At 40.6% G+C, this 6569-nt stretch overlaps 1 long non-coding RNA gene across 1 annotated transcript in view; it reads right to left on the bottom strand.

Moving 5' to 3' along the window:
* Positions 1-6037: 6037 nt before the first annotated feature.
* Positions 6038-6569, bottom strand: part of LOC123519029 — a 47318-nt gene continuing 46786 nt past the window's right edge. Inside the window, exon 4 of the long non-coding RNA XR_006678961.1 lies at positions 6038-6569. This exon is cut by the window's right edge and continues 374 nt beyond it. This is a non-coding gene — a long non-coding RNA (uncharacterized LOC123519029).

Below are 6569 nucleotides of genomic sequence, written 5' to 3'. Positions count from 1 at the left end.
TATTACTTTATTTTTTCTTTTCTTTTTTTTCCTGTCTTTGTTTCATCATCAAATTATAGTGGTCATCGTAAAGTCTTAAATGAATTTGTTGAAGTATATTGTTTAAACTATATCCAAAATTAAACTGTATATACTTAACTATAATTCAGCATGTCAGCTCTCTCTCTCTCTCTCTCTCTCTCTCTCTCTCTCTCTCTCTCTCTCTCTCTGTATAAGTAAAAAAAATTCCTGTCACTTTCTTCAGGGATATTTTTTTCAATCCTTCTTTCTTCCCGCCGTGTCACTGCCTCGCTGCCCTCGATACAGCCTCAGCCCCTCGCCGCTGCTCCGATCACCGGGTGCACCGTCATCCTATTCCTCAGAGCGAAACATTATCCGCACGAACCAAGCTTCCTCCTTCCTCCTCTTCAAAGGAACATTAATTTCATTGGTGCTTCTCTCCCACAACCTTGAACGCTCCCAGAGGAAAGCTGAGAGGCAGTGTGTTGTCCATTGCCGACACACACCTTGACTTTTGTTTCTGCTCCAATGGTTTTGAAAGAAATTTCCTACTGAATTGGTACACTTCTTTTTTTTCTCTTCTTCCTCTCTCTTCATTACAACCTCAGAGAAATTCATTTAATAAAATCATTAAATGTTAATGTCATTTTCAATTAACAAAGTGATGTTAGAGCAGATTGTCCTCAAAAGGAATCTCTATATCTTGTTTCCTCAGTGTAATAGAAAAGGTTTTCCTCCTCACATCTCAAGACAAAGCAGAGCATCAATCTCCTGCATGCTCCAGAAAATCATCCGAGAACATGGGTCCTTTAAAGGCGGGGTCGTCGGCCGCCACTGCGAAACAAAGTCCAAACAAGCACCTGCGCGCCGGACCCCGCAGTCTCCCGGGTGATTCAGTGTAATTATCCCTTCATAACAGTGTTTCCAGCCGCCAGACTTGGGATTATGGCACATTTAACCGAAATCCTAGTTAGGACACCGCGACACTGATTGGGGATCGAAATCTAATCTTGAGTTGGCAATTCTGAAGCGCAAACCATTGCAATCTGGCCGAGGTGTGGCGGGACTCCCGGCTATTATGAGTAGATGCTAACTGTACATAATTACGGCACTGCTGGCACTCTTCTCGTTCCTCAGAGGCAAACGCAGTGCCAGAACCGGTGTCTGACTTAATCAAAGACTCTGATACTTGCTAGTCTTCATCAATATACGAGCGGTAATACGTATGATTTGTCGATACATATCACTGCTAATTTGTACTTGCCTGCGTAGCATTTGTCGTGTGTACAAATTATGCTCCGTTTCTCTTATATTTCCTGCAGGTGTTGGTCAGATATGGGACCAACACGTGCACTTTCAAGCAATAATTCTGGAGCTTTTCGGGAAAATGTTTCAACATTTAATAGCAATACATTTCATCTTCCTGAGAGAAAGACGATTACGATGATTACCAAGGTAAGAAATTGCCTTTAATGTGTTGCAGCGATGTTCTGTATTCGGCATCTTCACAACCTCACGACCTCAATATGCGTCACACGTTAAGCCGATTACCAAGGCCTTCACCCTGACGCAGGATCGGTGGAGGAGACGGGAGGAGCTCTAGGTGCCGCCAAGCGTGCACGAGGGGCGCCCGGCCAGCCACGGACCAGACAGTATCAAGCCCACCGCGTGTTCAGGCCAGATTGATGATGTCCCTTGACCCACAAGTTTGAATCCCGCCAATCCACATCCTGCTTACCCTAACCTACTAATCTGAGTTATTAACCACATCATGAGCGGAAGGAGAGCCGTGCACACCGAAACGCTGGCCATTAAACACCACAAGACTAACCCATACACACAATACATACAGGAAACTATGCCAGGACAAAGCCGCCTGAATACTAATTAATCTTTCCCCATCTCCATTTTTCTTCTCCCTTTTCTTGTAGTCCTGTCTCCCTCATCTTAATCTCCTTCGGGGGTAAAAGTGCGCCGGGGATGACAGGCGAATACGGCATGGTCAGCGGCGCCGAAATGAAGTGTTCAGGGGGAAGATTTTAATTGTTCACGGATGACTCTTCTCTCCAACACAAGAGACGGCGGGGCGTGGCGACAACCAACGAAGGACGAGGCCAAAAAGGGCGAGGTAAGGAGAGAGGCTGCATAGGGGGAGGCAGAAGGGACTGTATGGAAGCTGACACATTATTAGCTGAGACGAGAGGGTAGAATTCAATATGAGGAGACCATTGCTACAAGTGGGAAAGTGTTGACGTGTTGTGCGTGGAACAGAAGGCGCTGCGAGGAGGCCGAAGGTTAAGGTGCGAAAAAAGAAGTGACGTGGTGGTGGTGGTGGTGGTGGTGGTGGTGGTGGTGGTGGTAGTGGTGGTGGCGGTGGTGGTGGTGGAGCGGACAAAAGATTAAATGGAGAGCGAAGCAGGGCGGGACCAGGCTACAAGAGAGAGAGAGAGAGAGAGAGAGAGAGAGAGAGAGAGAGAGAGAGAGAGAGAGAGAGAAATTTTCGAGAGAGAGAGAGACACACACACACACACACACACACACACACACACACACACACACACACACACACACACACACACACACACACACACACACACACACACACAAAGATACACAGACAGTCAGACAGACAGACAAATCGATAAAGGGAAGCCGAAACAAACAAAGGAATATAGATTAATAAGGGAAAAGAGACAAAAATAAGCATAAAAATTGTGCAATATAATGTTAAAAATAAATACAATCACAGGAAGCGCATTAAGTGATAAATGGTCACGGCACAAAAGCAACGATGATGGCAACAATAATAAACACATAAATAAGCAAACTATAAAGCCTTGATGATGGCGATGATAAAAGAAAAAATAAATAAATGAATAATAATAATAATAATAATAATAATAATAATAATAATAATAATAGTTTCACTTTCTCAGTTTTTTTTTTTATTCTTATTGTTCAATTTAATATGAATAAACAACACTAAATAGAATAAAAACAATGATAGCAACAACAAAAAAAATAACAAAAACTACTACTGCTACAACAACAACAACAACAACAACAACAACAACAACAAGCAACAAACAACTCAAAACACCACCTCTACCAACACCGACAAAAACAGCATCAATAATCAGCGCGTAAAGTAAAATTGAATGTCCAATAAAAAGAAATAGTAAGAGAGAGAAATCAAGACATGACATTTGCGTTGGTCCTGCAGCAGTCACCGGTGGGCGATAGGAAGCTTGGGGCCACAACAGTGCTACACCATTCAAATTAAGAAGTCACAAATGTCAACCCAACCCACAACAAACTGACTGCAACATACGTACTATAAAGCAAGCATACTTCACCTGCCGCTAACACTTGTCCCGCGTGGAAAATTAACCCCTTGACTGATGTGGGTTTAGTTCAGTTTAGTACTACGTTTTTCTTTCTTTCTTTCTTGATTCTATTTGGTCAGTAAGGCCTGCATGAAAAAGGATGCTGGAATAAGGGGGAAAAAAACACTGCTCATGACGCCGTTCCTCAAATAGAAAATTACTAAGGGACAGGGATAGTTAGTCTTGTTCCCGAGGTCTTGTGTGAGTGTACTGTATTATCTCAAAGAACATAGCCGGTAGTAAAGGTAGCGATCAAGTAGTTCAAACATTTCACACACTTTACAGCCTTGAGTTTTGTCTTTGTTCCCTTGGATGATGTGGGTATGAATTCAATGAGGCATTACAATAAGGTCCATTTACACAACACGTGACGTTAGAGGAGGCAGACCAGATAAGTTGGTTATCATTAGTCAAATGATTAAAGACGCGGTAGACTCAAGGGTAAGACAGTGCCGAGTTTATGTGTGTAACTTATCTGGATGTAATTTTTTTCTTGAATCAGTGTTTACTCTTGCCCTGACAGAAACAAATATAATTATATTTGATAAGGTGTTTACGTTATATGTTACGTGTTTCTTATATTAATGTTTAAGTCTTTATCTGGACGAATAAAGAAAATTGTATTGTAAAGTAAAATAAAAAATAAAAAGATGTGTCTTATCTTTATATTCTAATGCAAAAATCTACAGCGATATTATGTCCTGTAATCAATCCCTAATGTACGTTGTCACTTTTTCTCGACCGTGGAGTGATTGATCATGTGTGTTTTTTTTTTTCCCATCCCATGAAGGTAAGCAGCATCTCACTGAAGAGCTTTATGACAGTCTTAAGGGAAAAAGATACTTCCATGTACGTACAGTTCATCTAAAACCTCAATCATATAAATAGTATTGCCGTAGTGGTTGTCATGGTGGGCGGTACATAATACTGAGGAGTAACAATTGTACTCGCAGAAATGAAGCGTTGGTGCATCAGTGTAATGGAGAAAAAGAAGTTCGGTTAGTGAAGTTAGCTTCACAATGGAGACGACACACGGGGCGGCTATAAGGTAGTTACGTTTTTGCCGCTACATACAGCAGCAGCAAAACATCGCGATATAGATGGGTAGCATTAAACGATGAAATATAACAACGTCACCGCGAAGGCCACTGAGCACCAATACCAAGGACAGTGCTACTGGCGGCCCTTCCCACATGCCCTCATGCTATTACTGTTCCAAACACCCACTGTGCGTTACAACTGACCTCGGTCTCTCTATTTATCATGTTGACATCCCTTTAAAGGAAGAAATAAAGGTAAGGCATCTGTTTCGACTGCCCCTCATCTCAAAAGAGAGTGGTAATTTGAATTGCAACTTCTGCAGGAAGGGTAATGCCAGAGTCTCCACCAGCATCACCAAAATCACCAGACGTTTCAGGTTCAAACAAACGATATTTTCGGTTAATAGAATATGATATAAGCATTGAAAATGCCGAACAGAAAGTGATGCAAAATTTTTCAGTTCAATCCGGATTCATCCTCGCGGTATAATTTTCTTCATTTTATTGAAAAATTATAAATCAAATTTGCTGTTTTACATTCATTTTTCGTTACTGAAAATGAAGTCACCTTGACACTGAATCATTTTGTCTCCTGAATAAGCCATGCTGTGCCCACGCTTTTACTGAACTATACGTTCCTTTTTCTATGTAGGAGGGAAGCCAGCCAAGGGCAACAAAATATTAAAAGAAAAAGACCCACTTGAGTGCTGGTTCCCTAAAAGAAAAGTAAAAAGTCAGTCAAAATTAAGGAACAAATGTCTTGATGCCTTCCTCTTAAAAGAAGTCAAGTCGTAAGAAGACGGAAATACAGAAGCAGGTAGAGAGTTACACAGTGTACCAGAGAAAAGGTATGAATGATTGAGAGTACTGGTTAATTCTTGCGTTAGAAAGTTGAACAGAATAGGGATGAGAGGAAGAAGAAAGTCTTGTGAGCGAGGCTGCAAGAAAAGGGGAGGCATGTAGGAAGCAAGATCAGTAGAGCAGTTAGCATGAAAATAGCGATAAAAGACAGAAAGAAATGCAACATTTCGGCGGTGAGAAAAAGGCTGAAGACAGTCAGTGAGAGGAGGGGAGTTGATGAGACGAAAAGCTTTTGATCCCACCCTATCTAACAAAACTGTGTTCATTATATCAAGACAAAAGTTTACTTGTTTATTTGTTCTATCAAAAACATACTATAAGGAAATATACAATGAACAATGAATCAATCAACCAATGAAAAAAAAAATGAAATAATTTGAAGAAACTGCAACAGATCATCGGAAAAGATTAGTCCATTAAACCTTGTGTTTAAAAAATGTCGTTATTAACAAAGAAACTGCGGGGAACCACTACATGATGAATTACTACAACACAAAACTTCCATTGCAAAATTTAATGAAGACGAACAAGGCAAGTACGAAGCTTGATGTTCATGAAAATGACTTGACAAGAACGTTTCGTGGTGCTGCAGGAAAAAAAAAAAGATGATCGCATAAATGGCAAAATCCAAAAGGTAAACTATATCATAATTATACACATTATGGAGACAAAAAAAGGAGACGTTACATTTTTAGACCAATATCATTTTATTCACAAAATATGTCTAACAAAATCAAACTGTATGTGAAGTCTTTAAATGATAGAAATTACAAGTTCGATACATACTATGATAGAAATAATAAGAGAATGCACAGCTCCAGAAACACAAAATCATTACAACACTGTTTCATGGAAGACTCGAAAGACAAAGCAGAGCATCGGGAACAATAATGCTCATCGTTTTCCACAACACTCCTAGAAACACAAGCTAATCATGCGCTATGTAATGCAGTAAAAGACATTCCCACACAATGCTACACAATCCCACGTCCACACAAGGAGCGAGAAGGAACACCTCGGCTTCTCCAAATATGAGACTCAAAATTTTGTTGAAAGTTAGACATCACAATTTGCACATTGCTAAACAACAAGGTTTTAGGGACAAACTGTATACACTGCATACTTATTGTACCATAAAACCCTCCAACACTACAGCTCGACATCACACAAAGGTACAACTACACACTTCTATAGAAAAAAAATACACCCAAATGCGAGCCTTGGAACACTTGCACGAGTTAATATTAGAGTTGAGAGATACACGACATGGCCAGGAGAGATA

Source organism: Portunus trituberculatus, chromosome 44 (assembly GCF_017591435.1).
Source record: "Portunus trituberculatus isolate SZX2019 chromosome 44, ASM1759143v1, whole genome shotgun sequence".
Taxonomy (NCBI): domain Eukaryota; kingdom Metazoa; phylum Arthropoda; class Malacostraca; order Decapoda; family Portunidae; genus Portunus; species Portunus trituberculatus.
The sequence above is the reverse complement of the archived record's forward strand: the minus strand, read 5'-3'. Positions and strand labels throughout refer to the sequence as shown.